Here is a 27,032-nt window from a genome sequence, read left to right as displayed (position 1 = left end):
GAAGGAAGTGTTAAATACGTGAAACCTATTTAAGCATATTTTATGGATATTAAAAGCACTGTCAGTTTCAAATAAAAAAATATTATATAGAGAAGGGAATTGAGTTATTACCATTTCTATGGGAAAATGTTAACCCCCTACTCCATTACTCATCCCAAAACTCCTTACCCCCACTGAAGACTGGTTTGCCTGGATGAATCTAAGTAACATTTAGGTTCCCTTTCAGTGCTGTGACTTTATACTTTAACTGCTATAGAGAGCATCAGTATGATGTGAAGTAGAAAATCCTTCAACTGTGAACTCTTGAGAGTGAAAGACCTAAGCTCCAGTCTTAAATGTATCACTTCTCTTAAGCTATTTTCTGAGTCTCTATTTCCTCACAGGTAAAATGAGTCACTTGGATTAGCTGATCTCTAACAATGATGCTCCAGTCACATGGCTTGTAACTGGGATCAGAATCATTCACAAAAACAATCTTTGAGGTCATAAAGCTGGAAAGTGGCAGGAGGGGTCTCCCTTTATTTATTGCAGAGGATGGAAACTCTGGCTCTGGAATACTGCAAACACTAACACCACCACAGCAACACTGCTTTGGCAGAATAGGGTTTGTTTTTCTTTTTAATTCTGTTCCAAGTAAATGTTCACTTATAAGAAAGGGGGAAAGGGCTGTTTGGGAATGAATATGATTTAAAAATAAAAGGCAAGAATGAAAACAGGAACATCTCAGCCTCTGTTTCCTAATGTGTAAGAGGAGGAAGTCAGTACCTGGTCTTGAGGAGTTCACTCAAGGCCCTCTAGGGTCCCTTCCACCAGCTCTAAATGAATGTTCTTCTGACCCCATCTCTCAAGATCCAGGCCACTGCTTTTTCTACTATACCACACTGCCCATAGCATCTAGGAAGCATAATCTACCCTTCTCTTTCTTCTTCATCCCATTCCCAACAAGAAGACTAGACTAGAGATGTGAAGAGGATAACAGAAGGAATAGAAAGTTGAACTAAAAAGATCATTTTTGAATATCTGATAGAGCCATGATGTGGAGGTGCACCTCACTTCAAATCTCTGGTGGTTCTTCTGATTTCTTCTACCTCAAGGGGGGGGGGGGGGGTAGCTAGGTAGCACAATAGATAAGAGTAAAGAACCTGGAATAAGATTCATCTTCTTGAGTTCAAATCTGACCTCAGATACTTCTGAGCTTTTGACCCTGAGCAAATCACTTAACCCTGTTTCAGTTTCCTCATTTGTAAAATGGAGAAGGAAACAGCAAACCACTCCAATAGCTTTTTCAAGAAAACCTCAAAAAGGGTTCATAAAGAGTCTGAAATGACTGAGCAAAAACACCCTCAAAGAATTTTCCTGGAGTTCTCCCCCCGCCCCCGCCGCCCCGACATCACTAAATATATCAAGAAGGATTTCCCCTTTCATGAAGGAAGTCATAACTATTGCTATGCCCTTCCACTATTGTTCTAACATCTTAGGGGGAAAGTGAAGGAGTCACAATAAACAGAAGAGGAAGGAGAGGGAAGAAGAGAAATAGTGTAAGAGCCAGGAATGAAGGGCAGGGAAAATGAAGAAAATTTTAGAAATGTCCTCCTCAATTTCCAAAATTTAGACATGCAACAAATGGTCAGAAGAGCTGGAATTTGAACTCAGGTCATGTGTCATGCTTATAAGGCCTAGAGGGTAAGGGTACTGTCAAGAATACAAATGATAATTTGTCTGGTGGGAAAATTATCCAATGGAACACCCTGTTATTATTCAGCTCAAAGATACCTCCAGGTCTCATTTCTTCCCACTCTCAATATCACCTCTGCCCTCTGGGCTGCATCCAAAGTGTACTTACTTTTATCAAAATCAAGCAGTAGCATTTCTTTTTTATAAAACTGGAAGACATTTCAATTTTCTTCCTTTTTTTCCCCCCTTCCCCCTATCCTTGAGAATCCTCAGAAGAAATCTGGATTCAAATTGGATTAAAACTTGGACAGTTCATGAAGCCTTATGAGGGTATAAATACAGACTGAAGTCCAGCCTCCTGGATCTGTTTCATAATTAAAAAATAAAATTAAGAATAATTTAAAAATTAAAAAAATAAAAATAAAAACTATTTGGTGAGAGCCATTCACTAATTTGCAGAGATCCTCAAGCACCTAAGAGAAAGTCTGTTTGGTCCAAAAGCAACACATTCTTCACAGAGGATATGGTGATCCATGTTGTTGCTAATCAGATAATCTGCCAGAGGAGAACTTACAAATCCATTTAAATTGTTTTTAATTAATGAATCAATCACTAGTCACCAACAGCAAGCAGTTCAAAAGTCAAACCTCTAATTCCAACCCACAGCAAGAGACAAGCTACCTCTAAGAATCAATGAGTAGATGAGGATTGCATCCTTCAGCTCAGGAAATCAACTTCTTCCACCCTGCCCTGGAGACTGAAAACCTCCTATCCTGAATTTATCCAATTTAGAAAAATAAAAATGTCATTTTTGAAATAGAATGCCCATAGTTATTTTAACCAGTCCAACACAATGCATTAAAAATTGCTCTGAAACCAGGAAAATCATTCTCTAGGCCTCAGTTTTCCCATTTGTAAAATGAGGGGTTAGAATCTTTCCATCTGTAACTGAAAAAAATTAGGGGGAAAAGCCCATTCTGCCTACTATACAATAAAATAATTGTATCTACTCATATTTACATGGCCCTTTAAGGTTTGCAAAGGCTGAAAACACTGGAATTTCCCCATCCTTCATTAAATCCCAGGTCAAACTTTTGCATTACTTTTATTTTATCAATTTATACTATTCTCTTGGTAGAGGCAGTAGGTAGTATAAATAATATGTTGCTGCTCAGTAATTTCAGTCATGTCAATCATGTCGAATTCTTCATGACACCATTTGAGATTTTCTTGACAAAGATTCTAGAAGTTTGCCAATTCCTTCTCCAACTCATTTCACGGATTAAGAAATGGATGCAAACAGGGTTGAGTGACTTACCCAGGGTCACACAGTTAAGCAAGTGTCTAAGACTAGACTTGAACTGAGAAAGGAATCTTCCTGACTTCATGCTCAGTACTCTATAAATCATTACTGACATGAATGTGGTGCTTTAACAAAACACTGATTATCTCATTTAAGCTTACCAGATACTCTGAGAGGTTAATTCCTACTAATATTTTTACAGATTTTACAGATGAGAAAATTGAGGCAAACAGGGTGAAGTGACTTGCCCAGGCACATAACACAGCTAGAAAAGGGTAAAAGCAGAATATGAACCCAGATTTTTATATTCCTGACCCATTCTGCCACACTCTCTCCCAACAGTCACCAATAGTTTTATGGCACTCTCAAATCTGCAGAGCATGATAACACAACCCGAAGACCACCCTGTAAGGTCAGGATAGTTTTCTCAGGGAAGGAAACTGAGGCTCAATGAAACCAATCTCTCTAGTCATCATGTAACACTGCCTCTATCATACAAGGAACCATCCAACCTGATTTCAACACCAGAATTGCCCATTCTTCAAGTACTCTGGCAAGTTTTTATATATATTCTTATCATTCACAGGAGCCAAAAATGACCAGAAAGATCCAAGAAACAAGCTACCTCAGGAGGGACTTACAAAGACAGCTTGGAATATGTCTGCCTACCCAAGAAAGAAATAAAAATCTTCCATGGTTTAGCTTATCAATATATTTTTTTAACATAATGGCATCTCATCAGCCAACTACCACCATATGTAGAGTTCCATCGGCCCTTCAAACCAACTGCTGGATCTCCATTGAGCTTGTAATACCTACTCAAACCCCACAGCAATCTGTTTCAGTAAAGGTCCCCTTTTATTCTACCCAGTTAGCTCAGTCTTTCTCAGAGCCAAAAGAATGGAAAAGTCCTATCTGGCATTGGATAATCTTTTTTTTTTAGGTTTTTTTGCAAGGCAAATGGGGTTAAGTGGCTTGCCCAAGGCCACACAGCTAGGTAATTATTAAGTGTCTGAGACTGCGATTTGAACCCAGGTACTCCTGACTCGAGGGCCAGTGCTTTATCCACTATGTCACCTAGCAGCCCCTGGATAATCCTTTTTTAAAAAAGTATTAACAAAATACATTCCCGATCCTGTTTCTACATATTTTGCCCTCAAATTCCTAGCAGATCCATAAAGCTGGGCAAGAGGCAATCTGAATATCATCCAGATATGCTGTCCACCCCACTTTCTGAACTCATTCACAAAGGATGCTCCAAAATCTGCCTTTTGAACACATGCACAAACAAAATGGAGGCCAGCAGTTGAGAAGCCAAATGCACAGAAGTTACAGCTAATCTGTTTTGTCAGCCTTCAGACACTTTTTTTCACTTCATATTTTCCTTTTTTGATAATAAAAAAAGGAGGGGGGGGCAAGACCCCAAAAAATTTTTGAAACTAGCCAGAATTTTTTAGTAAGTTAGACAAAATACAGAATCCCTAATTTTTAAATGCTCTCTCCCTCTCATCGTCTGTCTCTTTGTCTCTGTGTGTGTGTGTCTCTGTCTGTCTCTTTGTCTGTCTGTCTGTCTGTCTGTCTGTTTGTCTCTCTCTCTCTCTCTCTCTCTCTCTCTCTCTCTCTCTCTTTCCAGTTTTAGGAATCTGAAGAACTTCAAAGTTTCCTCAAACATTTCCTACTTCTGAAGAATTTCACCTCGCTCTCCTCTGCCCCTGTCACTCCATGGGCTTCATTTGATAGGTCTGTGCAGCAGAGTATGCCGACACCGTCTGCCATTCAACTGGAGCCCACAAATTATAAACCATTTCAGTAAATGGACTGGAGGGTGCCTTTGTTCCTCAGACACACATCTTCCTATTGCTTGCTAGAGCAGCATCACCTAACCGCTAAGGCTGCTTGTAGCCAGGACTGGGAGAGGAAGTGATTGAAGCCTGGATTTCCTGCTGGTGGTTGTAGCCAAGAACTATGAGGCTGGTAGTGGTTTCAGGAACTGACTCATCTAATGATTCATGGATAAGATACTGCTTTTAATATGTTTCTGATCAGGAGGCTCGGGGAACTTCAAAACCCCATCTGAAAGATGCTTAACTCCTATTTTAAAACTAATATTTGCACCAAACAAACTAAACAAATGGCAATGGAAACAATGAGAACAATTCCCTAATAAAAAAAAGAGACTGGGGCATATGGGAACCGGAGGAGATACATTCCCAGAAGCCAACCCTGCCCGACTGCAATCGGCTGGAGGCCAGAGGCCCAGAAGGGGATCACAAGGTGGGATAAATAAAGCTCACACTTATTTTTAGGTTTCATCACCTCCCCCCTTCACTCCCCCATGGATATAAAAATATCTATATAGCACAACCATATGTTTGGCACCAAATTAGTGTGGCTATTGTCAATATTCAACATAAATACCTAACTACATAGAGGTGAAATTAGGGAGAGCCTGTTCACCATTTCAGAAAGAGAATTTCAAACAAGCCTCACATCACCAAACTGGTTTTCCTACATCATCATCCCATAGTGACAACTGAACTCTATATTTAGAGTTTCCTCTTTTTACATCATTGTCCTCCAAAAAATTTTTTGAAAAGTAAATATTGGGGTGGGGAGTTATAGAAGAGAAGAATGAGAATGTGGGGTTCTTTCCCTGGTTCTTCCACACTTGGGGGGGGGGTTACCTCTCTACCACCAAAAACAAAATGCTTCCCAAACCAGCCAAGTCTTCAATCCCCTACTGTATACCTCCCACCCCCAAACTATATTTCAAAAGTGTTTATAAACTTCAGCCCCACAGAGGCTATGGGAAGAAAAAAAAGGCGGGGAACAACACACAAAAAGACAGGCCACTTTTGGAGGGAAAAAAATCGGTTAAAACAGTTGACCAAGAAAGGCCAAAGTGCAGTGCTGGCTGGCGGGGCTGGCCAAGAGCTTTATGGCTCTCTCCTCTTCCAGCAGATTTCCTCAGATGACTGACGTCAGTGGCTCCCATACAGCTTTCTCTTTGGGAGTTTTTCACTACTTGCCTTCCTGAAGGCTCCCCTGGCCCACAGAGCAGGACGACCATAATCAAAATTTCTTTTGTGAAAACCAGGCTGAATGCAGGTCTTCCAGGTCTCCCCTCCTCCTAGGAGAGAAGTGGGGGGGGGGGGGGGGGGGAATTCCTCGAACAACTATACTTCCCCCACGGGGAGGAACAATTTTCAAAAAGCAGGCTGCTAAGGAGAAGACATGTGTCATTTGTTTCCAAAGCCTCCCCAGGTCAGGATGTTAGATAATTTCCCAAGGATACTGTGAATTATCACCCAGTCAGGGCTATTCAGTCCTCCAGGCACCCTGAGAAGGTAGAGTGGGCCAAACTAGAGAGAGTCCCATTCCATGAGAACATCAAGGAGACCCTCCCCCCCCAAAAAAGGATGAGTTTTCTATCCTTCTACTGGTTTTTAAACCACACCTACATTCTGCAACTTCCCAACACTGGCATGAAATGGTTTCCAAGAAGTAAAGGCAGGAATTACTACTACTATGTCCGTTAGTAGGCTGGTGAAATAATATACACCTTTTTTTTTTAATTAAAAAAAAGGGATATTTCGGGCCTCCAATTCTTGCATTCCAACAAGGACATGAAGGTACAATCCTGAACAGCCTCAGAAACAGACAGCATCCAGAAATCATTCTTCACTCTCTAAATGACCAAGACATGAAATGAATGGCTTTTTAAATTCCTCAAGGGGAGGAGCACAAATTCAATTCAACAAGTATGTATTGGAACAGATGTGCCATTCCAGGCTCATCTAAAGGCTTCACAAAAAGTGCATGGCGAAGCAGTTTGGCAACACGATAAGGAATCTCTCACCTTCTCCTGATGTGTATAATCACTATATATATGGTAGACCCTGCTCAAAGAATTGGTCATGATGGGAATTCTTCAAACTTGGATTTCTCCAAGCCACAAGGCTTCAAAGGGGTATAAATTCTTTATTTCAAATATACATAACATCATTAATAACAGTGAATAGTTATAAAATGTTATTATTTTCAAGAGGTTTTGCCTATAGTATCTCATTTTTATATATTATCCCATTAGAGAAAGGATTTTTTTTTCAGATATTTTAGGGTCTAAAAATATTGATCAGGACTGATCAAAAGCAATGAAAGCTAGAATGTCCCTCTGGTACCCTTGTTATATCAATATATAACCAGAAGGGTTCCCAGTATATTGGGATCCCCTTTGGTGAACTTTTGGGAGGAAAATGGACAAGAGGAGCAGGAAACAGACTTGAATGATCTGCAATCTTTAACCTAAGAGGAAACATTCCAACCAGTAAGTTCACAGATGATGTTTCCCCCAATGGAGCATAAGCTCCTCAAGTTTATTTTGATTTATTCCCAACACCTTATCCAGAGTCTAGCACAAAATAGACAGTTAATGACTGGGGCTGACTCCCCAGCCCCTGCCCTCTCTTCAGTCTTCTCAGCTCCCTGCTATCAGATGTCCCAGAGTTCAGCAAACACCAAGCCCAAATTTCAAATATTTCATCCTTTCACTCTTCAATTCCATTGAAGTGAACTCAAGAAAAGCTGCAGAGCAGGGGGTGGATGGATCACGGTACTGGGAAACAGGAAGACCTGAGTTTAAATCCTGCCTCTGGTATATCACTTAGTCAATCAATACATACTTATCCTATGTTGGGCAAACAGAGACAAAATTTTTATCTATAAATATAGATAGATATTTAAATATAGACTACAGAAACATTATATATTATAAATTCATACTAATACATTCTCCCATATATTTATTAACAGTATGGGGAGAGGGGAATGCTCCACCAGGGTTTTTTTTTTATGAAAGCGGGGAGATCATCAGCAACCTGTTTAAATATTTAGAGAACAAAACAAAACCATCCAGGAGGATACCAAAGGCAGAGCTATGAAATGGGTAGAAAGGATAACATCAGAGAAATAGGCAGAAGCTGAGTTTGAAGCAGCTCATGGAGAAGAGGGTTGATGCTCACCTAATTCCTAGTAGCTTTGGTGACTAGCACAGAGAGCTCTTGGAGATGTCCTTTCCTTACAACAACCCTATGTGGTGGAAGATTCAGGTGGGGAGGATGCTCTTGGCAAAAACATGATGATTAAAAAAATAAAGAGCCAGAGTGTGCAGAAGAAATGCTCATTTATCAGCACAAATGGACACTAAACAACAAATACATATTAAGCAATTAGTATTTCTTTGAAAGGTCAACTGCTGAGAGGTTAATAAGCCAGCATTTAGTTTACAAAGCATATTATATATGTTACTATGTTACTACATTTGTAGAAGCATAAACACTGGCTTCAAAGGAACTAGCTATGTGACCCAGGGAAACTTCTTATCCTTGGTAATAATGGTACTTCACAGGGTTGTCATAAGGATCACCATGTTTTTGCCAAGAGCATCCTCCTCTCTACCTGAATCTTCCACCACACAGGGTTGTTGAAAGGAAAAGAAAATCTCCAAGAGCTCTATATGCTTGTCACTAAAGTTGCCAGGGATCAGTAGACTAATTCTTACTTTCTTTGAGGAAATCATGTGAGAACCGGCCCTCTTCTCCATGAGCTACTTCGAAGTCATCTCCTGAACCAAGCCTTGCCTATTCCTCTAAGGTCACCCTTTCCACTCCTTTCACAGCTCTACTTTTGGTGTCCTTCTCCTGGATGGTTTGGTTTTGTTCCCTTCATACATGTCTACATCCTGAAGATATATATAAAGACAAAAAAAAAAAAGGAAATCATCCCTCCCTTCAGGGAGCTCACTTTCTATGATAATGAACAACTTGTAAACAAGATAAATATGTAAAAAAATGTAAAATAGTAACTTTTTAAAGTATTGATAATTACAAAACCCTAGATTTTATTGCCCTGAGAATATGTTAGTGATGCAATGGATGGAGCACTAGGCTGGGAACAGGAAGATTTCTGATTCAAATCTGAGTTCAAATAGAACCTCAGAGACACACTAACTATGGACAAGTCACTTAACCCTATTTGTCTCAGTTTCCTCATCTGTAAAATGAGATGTCTAAGAAAATGACAAACCACTTCAGTATCTTTGCCAAGAAAATCCCAAATGAGGCCACAGAGAGTCCAACAAGAGTGATAAAAGTGAACAAGAAGCTCCTGGGAAAATCACTTAACCTCTTTATTACTTCAGTTTTCTCATCAGTAAACTGAAGATAATCATAGTGCCTCCTTCCCAGGGCTGTTGTGAGGATCAATGGAGCTAATAATTGTAACCACTTATACATAGTAGGTGCTTGTTGGATATTACTATTATTTTACTACTTTAAGGATAATGATGATAAATCAGAGAGAACCTTTAAAAGAAAAGCTGTCCTCGAGGGAGCAGAGTGAAGACTAATCAATACCAAGCAGCTGATAAGAGTACAGAATAAATAGGTGTGGTCAGGAATAGTTAACCAGACTAGATGAAAGAAGAAACAAGAGAGCCAAAAAAAGAAGGGGAAAGAGAAACAGCCATCAAAGTGGTGATTTAGGAAAGGGGACCTAAACATGAAGACCAGAAAGATCTTGAACAGCAAATCAGGAGCATGGCAGGAAAGAAGGCAAGCCAGGGATTTTAAGAAGTTACTGAAACAGGATTCATGGTCAGAGAGAAACGAAGAACAATGAATGGTGACATAAAATCCAACTGGCATTTCTCCTCTTCTCTCTACCGCTAGTAACCCCTTTCCAAAGTTTTTTCTCTCAGGAGACAAAAATATGCTTCATACTAATAGTCAGCATTTATATAGTCTTTGCAAGGTTTAAATGCACAATCTTCTCCATTCCCCACAACAATTCTGTAGGAGGAGGTAGGATTCTTAGTCCCATTTTACAGATGAAGTATACATGAGCAAAATGAAAGCAACAGAATGTGACTGGGGAGGAGGATTTGGGGAAGCATAAAACCAAGGAAGAATTCAGTGATTCTAATTAGGTATATTAGTCTATGTAAGAACTTGAGTTGCTTCACTTGACAGTAGCCAGATCTGACATTCAGCAGAGTAAAATCCAAAAGGGATTAGCCAAAATGCTAAGGAGAATGGTGAGATCTGATCTCTCACCTCTTATCACTCCTCCCCCTTTCCCAACCAAAATCATCCTTTTAAATTTGGGGGAAGAAAAAAAAATCAAAAAGACAGGAGTTTCAGATGTGGGTTTGAGTGTGTGACTAATGGCCCTTACTGGTCTTCAGGGCTCCCATGCCACTGGCTACAGAATAATAAGTGTCCAAGGCTGATCCAAAACGGGACCTCCAGACTGGACCCCCAATGAAGAACTGCTCATTCAGAAGAGGAGATAGTCTACACTAGAGTCTGATTCCTAACTGCAGTGGGACTCAGAAATGGAAAGAAAAAAAAAAGTAGAGTTTAAAATGGACCACTTGATGATCCCCCTACTGTTGCAGAAGCTTGGTGACATTTGGTCTCCTGTTGGCACCTCTGGAACCCTCAAAAACCAGGCATGCTGAAACCTAGCAGAACCCCAAACTCACAAGTAATTTATGAGAGCTGAATTCTCTCCTCTCCTCGCCTCAATAACACTAGAAGGGGAAGGATCAGAGGAAGGTGATGACACTTGGGGTGGGTTAGGGAGAAGAGTAGAGAAAAATAGCTATTAGAGTCTGTTTCTCCCTCAACAAGAAAGGAAAGATCAAACAAAGATTCCAAAAGCTCCTTAAAGGAATATGTAAATCCTTGCTTTGGGTTGGGACTGGGCGGGTTGCACCAGTACAGCAAGATAAGTTTCTTTCCTGAGGGTTTCCTAGAGAAAGAATTGATTCTATCAGTAATTAACAAAAAGGTAAGAGACCTATATCAGGTCATCTTCCAAATGTGTTCATACACCCAGGACTAGAGCTTATAAATTATTCTTCCAAGGTCACAGGTAAATTATCAGCTTAGAGCTCAAACTAGAACTCAGGGCTCCTAGGATGGAATCATTATTCATTTATGGTGGGAAAGAACCTCAAGGGACCATCTGGAGCAGGGGTTCTTACCCTGATGTCTATGCACTCATTTCTGGTTGGTTGATTTGTTTGGGTTTTTGCTTATTTCTTTATTCTATTTTACATATGTAAACATTACTTTAAGAAAGGGTCTATAATCTACACCAGACTGTCTAAAAAGGTTAAAAAGCTCTGACCCAGACCAACTGTCACTTTTTTATGGAAAGAAACTGAGGCCCAGAGTGTGACTTGTCCAAGATCATCCTGCAGAGAAAATGCAGTTATCTTTTTCAGTTTCACACAGATGAGGTTCCTCCCCACATACAACACTTTCTAAGACTTTCTAAGACTGCCTCACCATAATGTTGCCCCAAGTTTTTAAATTGAAGCTTCCTAAAAGAAGTGTGGGCTCCATTATTTGCTCAGGAAGCACCTTTAATGAGGGACGACCCTCTTGTTTCGAATAGAAAAAGATGATACTAAGACTACTCAGTTCTCTACAGTTCCAGGATCATTATATGACTTTTTTTTATCATAAACCACAAAGAACAAGAAAATTCATTAGATTAGTCATTATCTTTCCTCCCCAATTTGCTTTTGTTAATACTGCTTTGAGACAACTAAGGGTACCGAGTCTGTCAAGAAGACCAAAGTTCAAATCCAGCCTCAAGATACTTCCTAGCTATGGGACTCACTTCACATCTGTTTGCCTTAGTTTCCTTAACTACAAATTGGGAATAATAATAATAATAATAATAGGATACAGATTGGGAATAATAATAGAATCTATCTCTCAGGGTTGTTGTGGGGATCAAGTGAGATAATGCTTGAAAAGCCCCAGACTTATTCCCTTCCTTCTCCTGTATACCTACTACTCTAAGAATAAGATTTTTAGAACAAGGGTTCAAAATAGTTAAGTCAATAGTGGTGTCAAAATAAAACACTAAGAATTGAAAAGTCCTAAAATAACCTTTAAAATCTTATTTTTAATCCCCTATTTTAGCACCCCAATGCTAAAAAGTCTGGGGACATAATCTAGTCTACCAAAGAACAGTGATAAACCAATTGATCACAGGGATTATTAGATAAGCAGGAAACCTAGGATTTCTTCAGGTTCTAAAATCAAATCTTCAAAATCTAAAACCTCCCTTAGATAGAAAACCTTCATAATCTAAAAGGGGGGGGAAAAATCCTTCCTCCCCCAATCATTCAAAGGCAAATACTTAAATGTTACACTCCAAGTCACCTCTGTTTGGAAGAGCTTATCAGAAAATCTGAAAGGGCTCTGAGGAGAAAAATTATAGGCTTATATGATTAAAAATTAGCATTAGAAGAGGAAAGTAAGATTCAAAAGTAAACAAGCTAAGTGATTTCCAAGATTTCACTTGGTCTTTTGGAAGTACTGGAGTCACATCAGAAAGACTACAATGGAACTCTTCTGAAAATCTCCTGGGGTACCTACTTTGAGAACCCTTGAATTCTCCCACAATTCTAAAGAGAGCAAATGACTATGTTAGGAACCTGAGTTTGCTTAGACATCAGATTCATTAAAGGTCTTCCCATTTTTGGTTAACACAGGTGAGGAAAGGAAAGCCCAGAGAGGTTAAAGTGATCTGCCCCAAGTCTTAAGACCACTTTATTATATATTTCCTAAGTTCCTTTGGTCCTATCCTCTGTTTACTACTATTATTTATACTACTGATCTCTTAGCTGTGGCTCACTACTGTGACAAACTGTCAATGGTCAATCTATTGAGAATTCCTAAGAGTAGATGGATTCAAAGTATAGAGGCTGGGAAGTGGAGAAAGTACTCAAAAGTACTCAAAAATCCCCTCCAACTTCAGCAAAGGATGAAGAAAAAGTGGATTAGCACATTTGAGCCTCAAGCAATTTTCTAAGACTTTCATCTACTAAATTAGTTCTAGCAAAAGAATGGGGGGGGGGGGGGGGGATATAAAAGAAGTTTCCTTAGGGAAGAAACCACAGATCCCAGCTAAAACTTAATTCGTGCATATTCAATGTGAGTAAATACTGATGACTAAAGGTAATGGAGAGGAGGGAGAGGGAAAAGAAAACAGGCATTTTTATCATGGTTTTTAACAGGTTGATTATTTATGACCCTAAGTTTTTAATCCATCACTGGCTTCCAATAGGATAGACCTCAGCAGTAGCTGAGTTCTTTCTTGGAATTATAGAACAAAGAGCTGGAGAGATCTAAGAGGTCCCCTAGCACAGTAGTGCTATTGATTCTAGCAGGCCTTGTACAGACTGAGAAAACCACAAATTAACATTATCTCTATTTTATTGTATTTTTTAGATATTTTGTTAACCATTTTCCAATTATATCTCATCTGGTTCGGTTGCACTCTGGAGTTTTGAAGGCTGAGATTTGGATGCCTCCATTCTGGTCCATACTATACAGAAAGCATTGTGCACAGATCCACCAGAACATTTCGAGTGACTCAAAATTATTCCATCAGACAGCAGCCCATTCCATCACCAGACAATTTTATTTCCTAGAAGTATTTTCTATTCATTAGAAGTCAATCTCTAAGAAAGCCACTCAAACTCAAACTCCTAGTTCTCTCTGCAACACTAAATCTTTCCTCCAAATGATGCCTTTCAAATTTCAGAACTCCTTGGGTTTTTCTTCCACAGGTTCATCAAATCAACTTCCTATGGCAAGGTTTCTGGGTCTTTTTGTTGCCTTTGGCTATTCTTCACTGGAAATGATGAATATTCACCTTTCACTTATTGTCCAGAGTTGAAAACAATGCTCTGAAAGTGGGAGGACCAGTAGTACAAAGTACAGTGGGGCTAGTCTTTCTCATGACTAGAACACCATCTATTCAATTCCTGCATTCATTCATTAATCATTTATTAAGCAACTAGTATGTGTAAAGCTCTCTATTTCTATTAATGCAGCCTAAGGTTATACTAACTATTTTTGGCTTCCATATTGCCCTGTTGACTCATAAGCTTGTGAATCAACTACCACGCCTAGATTTTTTGACGTGAATGCTTTTGTACATAAATGCTTAGGGAATGACCACCTCCCCCTCACTATTCTAGCAAAATTGTAATCTTTTTCATTCAAAATGTAGGTTAAATTCTAACTTGTTAGTTTCAGTCCACCTTTCAGTCTCTTAATACCTTTTTTTTTTGGCATGAAAATTTTGTTGAGTCCTTTCAGTCATGTCTGATTCTTTGTGACTCCATCTGGGGTTTCCTTGACAAAAGATACTGGAGTATTTGCCATCTTCTCCAGGTCATTTGCCAGATTTAAAAAAAAAAATTGAGGCAAAGAGGGTGAAGTAACTTACCCCAGGGTCACATAGCTACTAAGTAACTGAGGCTGGACTTGAACTTACAAAGATGATTATGCCTAACTCCAGACCCCATATTCTACCTTACTGTGCCACTTAGTTGCATAACAATATTATAATGACTGTACTCATTCATTATATCCCAAATCTGTATCACTAGCAAAATTCCTATATCCTGATATTACTTTTTAAAATTCTTAAATTCACTGCTTAGAAATCTGTTCAGCCCTTAGTTCATTCTACCTTACTTTTGTTGATGTTTTATCCATCCTTTAGAAAGTAATCTGAGGGCTGGACATTTTTTGTCTTTTGATGACTTCCAAAGGGCAGACAGACACTCAATGTGGACCTAACTGAATGTGCTAAATATACACTTTCATCAGTGGATAATTTATGAGAGACTTGCAAGAAGGCAGAGGTGACATTTTATTCCTTTTTTGTTAAGTGAATAAAAGTTAGGGAAGAGATTGGATTAAAAAAAAATCAAGATGCCCCCAAAACTTCAAAAACTAGTAGAAAACAAGATGAACTTTAATAATATTGGGTCCTACTAGATTTGGGTTGGAGTTAAGCCACGATGAGAAGAAAGTTCATTTTTTTTATGTACAAGTAGCTTCCTCCTTGCCCATCCAATCTCTCAACCATGAGCAATGAATGTTCTTTCTCCTGGCTTTTCTTTCTGGGTTTTGTGAATCGGATTTCTGTTAAGAAGTTTGTTTCATATCATAGATGGGGAAAGATCAGGAGACTTTAGAACTGTGCCTGTCTTCTCTCTGCCACCTTGGCCGGAAAAGCAATGAATGTTAGTATAGTTTCCTCTCATGCTTAGAATTTATTTCCCAAATTGTGAGTAATGCCCCATATATCTTAGTAGCTTTGTCTCCCTTCAGTCAGGGATTAGCATGAGGCAGCCTCAAGCCCTTTCTACTATGTATCCCTAAGCATGTGCAGATATAGTACATGTTTCTGTTCCTGGAATTTACCTGAAAATAGGTATGCTCCTTGAGGCCAGAGATTATTCATTGTTGTCATTGTATCCTTAGAATCTAGGGAAAAGTCTTTCAAAACAATACTTAGGAAGTAAAAGAGGGGAATACTTGGGATATGTGTCTCAGGTCTTCTGTTTTATTTTGGATTGGTTCTTCCCACTCAGCCAAGGAGAGAGGAAAGCAGGTCCAGAGTAGATTAGCTTAGTCTGAGGACAGGGTGTTAAAGGAGGGCAGGTGAGGATGGTAATATGAAAAAAAGATTAGAAAAGCAGTAGGGTAGAGACAAAGTTGTGTAGGACTTAAATGTCAACCAGAATAACCATCCACATAAAGTTCAAAGAAGGAAGGTAAACAGAGTATTTTGGAAGCAGGACTGTGCTATGACCAAATATGTAAGAAAAATTATTCCAGCACTTGTACAAAAGACATTTCATTGTTGTGTGAAAGGAGAGGTGGGGTAGAGTAATGATAATATGATATTAGTGAACTGTTAAGATAATGTTGGTAGATGATAATAAAATGCTATACTATGATGATAGTTCTTAGGATGGAGTGTGTTATTCTTCTTCAGTTAGGTCTGACTCTGTGATGTTAGCTGGGGTTTTCTAGATACTGCAGTAGTTTGCCATTTCCTTCTTCAGTTCATTTTATATAAGAAAATTAAGTAACTTGTTTGGAGTCACACAGCTAGTAGGTATCTGAGACTGGATTTGGATATGGGTCTTCCTGATTCCAGGCCTGGTACTCTATCCACCATACCATCTAACTGCCCTAAAATAGAGAGGAGGGGACAAGTACAAGAGTCCACTACACCATCTAGTCTTCCTAAAATGCAGGAGATATTGCAGAGATGGAATCTACAATGCTTGGTGAGTAACTGGATATGAGACGGGAAGAGACAAAAATAATGAAAATACCATTGCGAAGGGAGGACACCTTAGGTTATCCAGTCCAGCCCTCCCATTCTACAAATGAGAAAACAAAGGGCCAGAGAGGTGGCACATGAATATTTGGTTGGTAAGTTTAAGAATCAGGATTTAAATCAGATCTTCTGACTTCAAATCTACATACACTTGCTAACATGTCCAGATAAGACTGGGCCAAACATGTCACCACAGAACAAATGAAGTCAGGAAGAGGAACATGAGGAAGAAGATGATAAATAATATAGCTTTTTTTTCCAAGGTTTTTGCAAGACAATGGGGTTAAGTGATTTGCCCAAGGTCACACAGCTAGGTACTCAGTATCTGAGGTTGAATTTGCACTCAGGTCCTCCTGATTCCAGGGCCAGTGCTCTGTTCAATGCGCCCCCTAGCTGCCCCAATAATATAGTTTTAGACAAGTTGATCTTAGAAACCCCAACTATAAATGTGAAATGTCTGAGTGAACATGGAGATCTGGAGCTTTGTAACAGATTAGGACTAGAGAGCAATATGCTATTAACTCTTTTTTGTCTAAGGTTGTCCAATCTCTCAGGAATCCACCAAGGTTGTCATCTAATTTACATTTCTTCTCCATCTTTCCTGCAAAGATGCCAGGAGATGATATAACAAATGTTTCCCTGCTACAACACCTCTGAAATAATCTCCCTGCTCTACCAACCCTTTCAAATGAAGTTACAGTTTGTCATACCTTGTTCTTCATGAATCCATGCTAGCTCCTAGTGATCACCTCTTTCTTTTCAAACTGCTCAGAAACCACTCGTTTAATAACCTTGTAGAGAATTTGGCTGAGAATCCAAATCTGGGGAGGTAGCACACTAGAGTGGAAATTCTGTTTGTAACCAAATACCCTGAATTTCAGTCTTCATACTGCCACCTAATAACTGAGTGATCCCTGGCAAACCATTTATTCTCACTGGGCCTCAGTTTACCACATCAGCAAAATAAGGGATTTGGAATAGATGACCTCCAAGAATCTTTCTAGCATTAATGCTATGATTCTAGGAATTATGCTTATCAAGTCTGTAGACTATTTGAAATTCTTTTTTAAAAAATACTAGCACAATTAGTGGGTCATCTCAAAAATTACCAACATTGGTTTATTAGTCATACTACAAGTTACTACAGAACTATAGGATCTGAAGGTATATTCATTTAAAGGGATGAGGTACTTACTCTCTTGCTATTTCCTCACCTGTCCCAGAGATCTTATTCCCTCTCTATCACGTGTTCTCTCTGTTTCCCAGATAACCTTGCTGGCCTTTTCTGAATCACCTGCTTGGCTCTCTCTCTTCAAGGAGGGCATGTGAGGTGAGCTAGGTGGGTGTCATGGAGCTAAACAAGACCAAGAACCACCAAGCTCATGGCAGTGCCAAAGCAGGAAGGAAAGGGAGGAGAAGGGTAAGGGAGGGTAGTGAGGGATAGATAGCAGCTGGTCTTGGCCTATCCAAACATCCCCTTTAGCAATGCCATCCCTGTGTGGTCACTGAGGGTATCCAGACAAGGATTTGGCACTCCCGAGCACCCCCCTAAAAGCTCTGGCTGACAGCTGGCTTCAGAATCATAGATCACAGCTCCACTCCCACGCCCAAAGAGTGGGTGAAGAACCATTTATGCCACACAAAATGATAGCAAATCTTGTTCTGTTGCTTCCAAGTAGGGGTCAGGGGTATATTTTTCAATCTGAGCAAGAGAGATATTCCATAAAGACTCAGGATATAGGTTATCCACTGAACAACTCCAGGTAAAATTCCATTAAGGAACAAGAAGGTTCTACCACACACAATTTCTATTGTGGTATAATTTTATGTTTTGGAAAAGTCATTCCCAATCAGCTGAAGCTACTGTGAATTGTCAATTCAAAGGAAGAGTTCAGCACCATAAAGAGAGAAGGAGTGTTGTTAATATGTTCCCCAATCTCTTCCTTCCCCCTTCCCTCCTTAAGGAATGGTTAGTGTGGGGAGGTTAACTTTTGAGGTAGGGAGGGTAAAGAGTATTGAAGGTTCATCGCTGTTTACAGATACAAAGCTGGGGAGAACAGCACCCTAAGGAGAGACACAAGGAAGGACAAGGTCATCTCCTTCCCCCAAGGAGTCATCAGGGATGAGCCAAAGGAAACACTTTACTAATCTCCTAACACAGGCTGGGGGTTCATTAGTCAAAGAAGCAGCTAGATTCGGAGGCATTCCCCACTTGAGCAACAATTCTTGGTCCTGACCAAGCTAGTTCTCTATTCCTGATCCCAATCAAAGTCAGCAACTTTTCCCCCAATTTAAAATACTATCGAAGTGATCTTTAAAGGAAAATTAAATTAAAAGGATTTGTTTCAAAGGGATTTTTCATTAGTTCAAAAGGCTACTAGGAAATGCTCAGCATCGGGTGAATCTTTTAAGGGGAGGGTGCTCTCATATGGGCTTGCCATTGCCTCAGTCCCTCTAGGGACTAAAAGTGTAAGCCAGCTCATTAGAAAACTCCCTGCTATTGTCTCCTAGCCTCTGAATTTAAAAAAGAAAGAGAGGAAGGGGTATGAAGATTGCCCACAGGAAAAGGCTGCTCTCAAGAGTTGGAGAATCCCATGGCGGGAGTGAGGAGCCCATATCAGAAAAAAAAAAAGACTCGGTTGATAAGCTCAATCAGTAGTTAGCTTATCTGAAACACATCCTAGCCATATGGTGCCACCAACTTCTCCTGCCTGTTGCTTCCCCGACAAAAGGGCACCACACAACTCTGGGCCACAAAGTCCAATTTGAGCCCAGTTGACATTTTCCTTCAGCCTAGGCCTCCACTTTGATCCATGCTGTCCCCCCTTTTCAAGACCCATCATACACACTGCCCTGGTGGAGATGTGGACTCTGTGGATCAGGTGAACAAAGAGTAAACCAGATGTCAACTTCAGAAAGGGAGCTGCCTGGTGGGGGGAGGTTTACCGGAGGCAGCTCCAAGGCAGACAATGAGCTTTTCTCCAAACACTAGGGAAGGCAGGCAGGCGGCTGGGTGGGGCGGGCCTTGGGGAGTGGCTATTTAAAACACTTGGCTCCTTTTATTTCACCACCAGGGAAGTGAATTTGGTTCCTAAGCCAGAGCAAATGAAGTCATTTTGTTTCCCCGGATTTTCTTTGCATTTCTCTGATGCCTTGTGGGGATATCCATAGGGGTTAAAAGTCAAGCTGTCCCTTCTGAAATTTAAAATCTGAGCCCACTTAAGAGTTAACTCTGGAAAGAATGTTTAGTGCTTCAGTGTGTGATTGTTTACTTCAAGTTTAAATGAAGTAGAAAAAAAGAAAGCATCACAGGAGAAGAGATGGAAGACCAAGAACTGGAATCAACTTAGATGCCAGAAGAGTAAGGTGTGAAGAACAGGAGACAAAGCCAACTTCTAAAGGCAGGAGTTGATATCAAAGATAACATATGGTTCTATCAAGTGAATCCAACAGGATTTCCTACATTTTGGTTCCTTACCATCTTTTCCGAGAATATTAACAGATGGTAATAATATGCTAATCGAGTTATTTCATTTACTATTTCAGGAATGGCAAAAAAGAAAAGAGGACACTGGTTTGCAATATTGAGTTCATCAGCCTGTGGCATTCAAAAGAAAAGGGGGGGGCGGGAATGTTTTGGGATGCATGTTGGGAAGATGAGAAAATCCACCACCCATCTCTCCTCAGCCTCAGTGGTAGCTGGCTGTATAGACCCAAAGAGGTAACTCTGTGGGTCATTTCCCCGAAGTTTTCCCCACGTAAGTATAACAGTCCCTGATGAGCTTTTCTACTTTTTGTGAACATTCTCAGTTAAAGGAAAAAAAAAACCCTTTCATGTTAAGTTGAGATTGCACTTGAATTGCATCCAAAGGCAGAGCTGTACTGAATTATGATAATTAGAAAGCTGTGCCTATAAAAAAAAAAACCCCAGCAGTTGATGCATTTTAAAAAGTTCATGCCAGAGAATATAAGTTCAATATGTTCTCACATAATTAACATTTCCCACCATTAGCAGCAGTTTTTCAGTTTATATCTCTGTAAAAACAACAGCCCTGACATTGTTTTACACTCAGTCAACAATGTTTAAGTCACTTTACCCAAAAGTCTAAACTTTGTCAAATACCTACCGGCAATCCCAATTCCTGCAGGAGGCTACCGATTGTGATTCTAAATCACTATGAATAAGGCCAGCTCTCCCTTTCTTCTTTGAAATTCATTCCCCAGGCTCAGGATGAAGCCTTTCTAACTAAAAACTACAGAGGAAGATCTAGCAAAACACAAATCGCAGCCAGCATCTGGAGAAGGGCAAGAATAGGAGAATAAGGGAGAGAGCCAGGATAGGCCAGGCCAGAAAAAAAAAAAAAAAAAAAAAGGAGAAACAAAGGCTAAGTGAGGAGTGATGGATGCCCTTGTGGGGACTGCGGCAAATCCTGATGGGCTCTATGGCCTTAGCCAATCCAAAGAAACAATCTGCCACAGTTTGCAAAGTTTTCCCGACCCTTCCAAGGCTTTTCTGGAGTACCCCCCCCCCCCCAGTAGGAATACAGAGAACAAAGAGAAGCCCCATCCGGAGACTGAAAGTTACTCTCAACAAGCTTTTTTTTTTTTTTTTTTTTTTTTTTTTAATGGTTAGAAGCAAATAATCTTGTTACTAGGACAAAGTCCAAAAGGATCTGGAGAAACCTATGAGCTTCAACTCTGAATTCAGGTGCTACTGGAGAGAGAGAGAGAGATGGCGGTTCCTGATCAAAATGTTAAGAGATTCTGATGAGAGTTAGTCCAGGCTTCTGACAACGCACACAAAAATGGGAGTTTATATTCTAAAATTTACAGCATGTTTTAAAAATCAAAGAATCGAAAGGGCAAGAAGTTCACTGTTACAAACCACCTATTAAGTGGGGGGGGGGGGGGGAATAGTAAGAATGGGGACTAAATTGGCTATTTAAAAAAAAATCCTAAATGTTGAGTCACAATAATGGAGAGGCTCAAGTGGGTCATTTGATTTTTTTTATCAACTTTATTAAAACTCAAGATGAAAATATGGTATTCATGTAGGTTCAAAGGGAAGTCTTGTCTATAATTTAAATATTACATTGGCTTCATGAACCTCAACTCAACTTCTAAGCCATCTCACTCAGTTCTTCTTATCAATCAGCTACACAGGTAAGGTACTTCTTAGGTCTCCTGAATTAGCCTGAGCTTGTCAAAAAGTGAATCAATTTATAATACTGCTCTCAGAGGCCAGTGATCTGCCCAATGAAACCAACCACTTCTATTAAATAAACTGCATGTGGTGAACAACAGTTAGCTGCAGACAATGCCCTGCATATTTTTAGACAAAGTCGGGGCTCCAACTTTCCTGCTCTCCTAGGGGTGAAGCTCTCCAAGTTTTACCAGGAATTGATATGGCTTCTCTGTAAATCTTTTCCTCTTCGGTGATTTTTTTTTCCTGCTGCTAATCTGGCCCACATGCAGATCCAAAAAATTTGGAGCTTAAAGATGAGCTACAAACATGCTACAATGAAAGTGGTTATCACCACTCTCATATATTTGTACAAACCTTCTAGAAGCTCAACTCCATTTCCAATTTCCACTTAAGGGCAGAATAATTAATCTAATGGTTAAGAATGAGATGAAAAGTAATCAAGATGGATGATGTCTTCCTGATCCATCCAAAGACATAAAGAAGTGGGTGATCTCTAAAAGGAGCAAACTTTGAAGATTTGATTCTTACATTCAATAATATTTTTTAAAATTTAACATTTGGGGGCCTAAATTAAACAACTGGTTTAGGTTACCTTTCCTGAAAACTAACAATATCATTTTTGTTGTTATCAACTACAATTATCTCCTGACTTCAAATTTTCACCCAGAATCATTGGAGCTTTTCTTTTCTTTTCATGTGCAGCTGCTCTGTACCATCAGTTTCATAAAACAGATAGTCAAAAAGTTCAAAATTTTTTTTCTCAATGTCACTTAAATTGACTTTAAAAAAAAAAGGAAGAAAAGAAAGTCTAAGAACTATACATTGAAAAATCTCCAGAATCAAGACTACCTACAAGCAGACGAGTCAGTGAAAGAACAAAATCTCTAAACTAAGTCCAGGTCTCTCCCTAATCTTCTCTCCCCAAACCAACACCTCTCCTCTAGCCAACGGTTCTCCTGCCAAAACCCCCACTAACAGAATTTATTCTCTCAGATTTTAAGATTCATTTTCAAGTCTATGTCACAGCAAAGTGAGCCATTCCCCTCTGGCAACTTTAGGTGAAATTGTATTAAGCAGATGTGAGGATTTTTATTAAATGAGGTTGAAAACATAAAAATCAACATCTCTTCTCCCATGTTCTGCTGTAACTGGCATGCTATTTCAGGGACTTTGTAATGTAGAGCATCACACACAGTAGCCAAGAACTAAGGACAAAGCTTCCCCCCTACACTCTTCCTTTTGCTTTTCCAATTAAAAGAACCAAAACAAGAATAAAAACCAACCATTCTGATATTCCATTCAAATCACTGCTCAAAATAAAACTCTTTTTACAAAAATGACTTGGGTCTGTGTACTCACATACTATCAAGAAACAATAAAAAAAATATTTCTCTAGCATTTAATTCTCTGAAACCAGCTATTATTATCTACACAAGACAACAACTATTTGACCCAGTTCTACATTAAAAGAATAACCTAAAGAGAAAATCTAGTCCAATCCTAGAGATATAAAGATTAGAAAACAAAATTAAGCCTTTCCCCTCCATGCATTTGAGGGTTCAGGAATCACTTTTTAATGACTATTTTCCTTTTGAAGAAAAGGCATTTCTTTCCCCGAGTTGCCTGCCTGGCACCCATTTTTAAGAGATCTAGTCTTTGCTACCAATATAGCCCAAAGCCCTAATGAAGGTATTCCCTAGCTATTTCTAGAAATGACAATATGCTTTGTAAATTCTGCAGGGAGCCATTTTAAAGCTAAGAATCCTCAAAATAAATAAATAAATACATAGATGAAATCTGACTGCGACTATAAATGACTATTGGAATACATCGTTCAAAGAATGCCACTCGGTCCTTCAATTGAATATTTTCATCAAAAATTATTTCAGGCTATGTATGGAGTTGTACATATTGCCATGCTGTAGAGAATGTCCAAACATTCTGTCTAAAATGTTACTTATTCAGCAGAGGATTATAATGCTTGTTTATTCGGGTAACCCCCCCCCAACCAAGTCCCCCTGAAAGAGCAACTAGCCTACAGTTTGGGGGAAAAAAATCGGGAAGAGAAAAAAAGAAAGTAATCCTGTGGTGAACCTGAGCTGGGGACTAAGTGATCCTGGAGTGTCTGTGCAACAGGCTGGATTTCCAACCTGTAGCATTTTTTTTATTTAAAAAAAATGCAACGAAATAGGAAAAGGCTTGCCGGGCGGCTCTTTCAGATCTGGGCTCGTTCCTCCCGAGGAAGTTTTGTTTTTGTTTCTCAATGTATGGCCGGCCTTTTTTATAGGCAGAGTAACTGGTCTCTAAGTTTGCAGTACTCACTGAGGTCAATTTTCATTTCTGCAAATCAAAGGCAGCCACTTGCTTCTAATAAGGGAACAAGTCTCCAGAGAAATGGTGGTGGCTGGTATTTCATTGTTTCATAAATGTTTTTATACAGTAACACTATGCAACTTCAAACATTTGGGGGGGAGAATGCGAATAGAAATAAAAAAACTCATCTGTGTCTTTTTTGTTGTTTTTTTTTTAAAGAGGTCTGGGCCAGCCCCCGGTGTTTTTCTACTACATAAAAATGTTGCTCCGCCTCAAGGCAAAAAGAAAGCAAACAAAACCCCGGCAAAGGAGAGGCCAAGAGTCGGAGCTTCTCCCTCCCTTCTGGAGTGCGGAGCGGCCGCTCGGGCGAGCAGGGCTCCCGGGGCCGAACAAAGGCGCCCTCCGCGGGGCCGGCTCCGCGCCGGCTGGGCCGGCTCCGGAAACAAACAACCCGCCCCGAGCTTTCCTACCGAAGGCAAGTTTTCCAGGGAGAAGCTCCTCCTGGGCTTGCTGGGAACTGCGACTGAGGCTTGGGGGATACAATGTTTCTGCTGACTCCCGGAAAATTTCCACTTGAATGTGCAATTAAGCGGCGGCGGCGGCGGCGGCCCTGGAGGAGCGGCAGAAAAGAACGTCCCCGCTCTCATCTCGGAGAAGCCCCCAAGACCCCCGGGCTGCGCCGCGCAGCCCGCCCCGAGCCGCCCCGCGCCCCGCAGAGACGCTGCCCCGGAGCCCGAGGGCTGTCTGTCCGCCAGACGGCCTCTGCGTGAGTGTGTGTGGCTGCATGAATCTGTGTCTCTGTGTCAGAGATTGGAGGAATCTGAGTGTGTCTGCGAGATAGTATGCGTGGGGAAGATTGTGTGTCTGCTTGGGAGATTGCAGGAGTCTGATTGTCTCTGTGTGTCGGCGAGATAGTGTGTGTGTCTGTGCATGTGTGTATGAGACAGACTGTGAGTGCGTGGGGCAAAGTGTGTCTGCATGTGTGTATGAGGCAGATTGTGTGTCTGTGTATGAGATTCTAAGAGTCTGTTTCTGTGAGAGTGTGTGGGGCAGAGTGTGTGTCTGTGTGAGATTGTAGGAGTCCGACTGTGTGTGTGTGCCTCTGTGAGACTGTGTGTGTCTGTGTAACTGAGATTGCAGGAGTCCGGTTGTGTGTGTGTGCCTGTGGGTGTGTATGAGACAGATTGCGTCTCTGTGGCTGTGTCCATATAGTGTCTGTGTGAGAGAGTGCATGTCTGATAGCCTGTGTGGGCTATTTGTGTGTGTGTGAGATTGTGGGTGTGTCTAAGTGAGGTTGTGTCTGTGTGTCTGTGTGTCTGCCGGCCGGGCGCAGGGGTGGGCGCTCTCGGGGCGCGGGCTCACGCCAGGCTGGCCGGGCGCCGCTGCCGCCGGGGCCGGGGCCGGGGCCGCTGCTCCGCGCTCGCGCCTACGAACTTCTTCCTTCTTGGTGAAAAATGTGAAAAATGTCAGCGATTCCGTGCATGTGTGGCGCGCTTGTGTGTGGTGTGTGTGTGTAAGCGGGGGGGGCGAGTGTGGATGTGTGTGCATGCCTGTGTGTGCATGTGTGCGTGTGAGCAGGCGGCGGGGGAGCGGCGCGGCCGCCTGTTGCCTGTTGCCGCGCCGGCTGCACACTCTCACTCGGCCGCCAAACTCCATTCCCCCAAGTTGCCGGGGGGCGCGCGGGCCTCTCCCGCCCGGTTCGGCGCGGCCCGCTTCGGCCCGGCCCGCCGGGCACCGGCCCGCTCGGGCGCCTCCCCCGCCCCCCGGCCGCGCGCTCGGGTCACCTGCAGGGGGCCCGGGGGGAGGGGAGGGGAGGAGGAGGGGGTCGGCCCCCTCCCCCGCCCCGCGCCCGCCCGCCCGCCCGCCACACACAAAGCGGCCCGCCGGAGCCGGGGAGGCCGAGGGGCGGGAGAGGCTGCGGCCGGCGCGGGGGTCCCCCGGAGCGGCGCCGCCCCCCGCCCCCCCCGCCCCGCCGAAACTTACCTTCCGGGCCGCCCCTGCCGAGCCGCCGCGGGCTCCGGGCGATCCGACGGCCAAGTCTCGGGCGCGCCGCCGGGCGCTCCGGGGCGCCTGGCCGCCCCCCGCCCCCGGGCCCGGCCGCCCCCCTCCCGGGCTGCGCGGCCGGGGTCGCGTCCCGCCGGCCCCTCGGGCGGCGCTCAGCGCATGGGAGGCCGCGGGGCCCCCGCGCCGAGCCGCCGGCGGGCCGGAGGCGAGTCTGCAGGAGCGCCGAGCGGCGGCCGCGAGCCGGCGGCGGCCGCGGCGGCTCTCTGGGCTCGGGCGGCGCGGCGCGAGCGATGCGAGGAATGTTCGGAATGAGGAGAGGAATGAAATGAACGCGAGGACCGAACTCGCTCCGGAGGGGTGGGGCCTCGCTGACGTCATGCAGCCGGCCGCCGGGCCGGGGGCGGGGCCTGCCGCCGCCGGTGACGTCATAGGGAAGTCCGGGCGGCGGGCGGGGCGGGGGGAAAGGAAGGAGGAGCGGGAAGAGGAGGAGACAGGGAAGGAGAAGGGCGGGCTGCCCCGGGCCGGACTAAGCGGCCCGCCCTCCTCCCCCCGTCTGCGAGCTGGGACTCCGCGTGCCGGGCCCGGGTTCGAGTCCACCTAGCCCGGGTGGCCCGGTCTGTGCACCCTGAACCCCCCCCACGGGGACCCCGAGGGTCACCCTCCGCAGCTGCAGCCCCTGCAAGTCTTCCCGACGGGGCGCCTGCTGGTGCCGGGGAGAGGGACTTGGGCTCCTGGAAAATCCGGCCATTCGGCGCGCCCTCCTGGGTGGGGGCGGGTGATGCCGGGACAAGCCCAGGGACTGGATCTGAGCGAGGGTCCAGCGGCCGGACAGGAATCGGGACCACCGGGGCCGCCAGGGTGCAGTGGCTTGTCCAAGGTCACACAGCCGCAGGTGTCAAACACCCAACTCCCGCCCAAGCCCAAGTCCGGCGCTCCCTATCCGCCCGTCTGTAGGACGTGCTGTAGGAGACACAGAGGAAGACTTTTATCTTCCTTCCCCAAGGACTTTCCAAGGAGTAGCAGGAAGAGATGCGCCCAAATCACCCAAGTTAGAATGCAGAGAATGTGTGCAGAGGTGCAGACAAAATAGTCTGGGTTATAGTCTGGTGATCACTGCTAGGCAGCAGTGGTTTATAGGCGCGCTCAGACACGTAGACGCAGAGACCAAGAAATACAAAATAGTCTAGAGCCGCAAACTAAGATTTATGTTGCACTTTCAGTCACTGTCTAACATGCTTTACAATTACTGTGTCAAGTGATCCACACGACAATCCTGAAAGGGAGAAATCACTATCATCC

The 27,032-nt window shown here is 42.6% G+C and overlaps 1 protein-coding gene across 9 annotated transcripts in view; it reads right to left on the bottom strand.

Moving 5' to 3' along the window:
- TEAD1 (TEA domain transcription factor 1) overlaps positions 1-25,781 on the bottom strand; it is a 288,298-nt gene extending 262,517 nt beyond the window's left edge. For 6 of the 9 annotated variants that reach the window (XM_074230327.1, XM_074230331.1, XM_074230332.1 and 3 more), the window contains exon 1: positions 25,713-25,781. The gene's annotated coding sequence lies outside the window, so the exon portion shown is untranslated. Of the gene's footprint in view, positions 1-168; positions 24,101-24,199; positions 24,346-25,712 lie in introns of those variants that run through there. The other 3 variants (XM_074230336.1, XM_074230329.1, XM_074230330.1) reach the window with 3 other exon arrangements.
- Positions 25,782-27,032: the final 1,251 nt, after the last annotated feature.

Source organism: Macrotis lagotis, chromosome 3 (assembly GCF_037893015.1).
Source record: "Macrotis lagotis isolate mMagLag1 chromosome 3, bilby.v1.9.chrom.fasta, whole genome shotgun sequence".
Taxonomy (NCBI): Eukaryota; Metazoa; Chordata; class Mammalia; order Peramelemorphia; family Peramelidae; genus Macrotis; species Macrotis lagotis.
The sequence above is the reverse complement of the archived record's forward strand: the minus strand, read 5'-3'. Positions and strand labels throughout refer to the sequence as shown.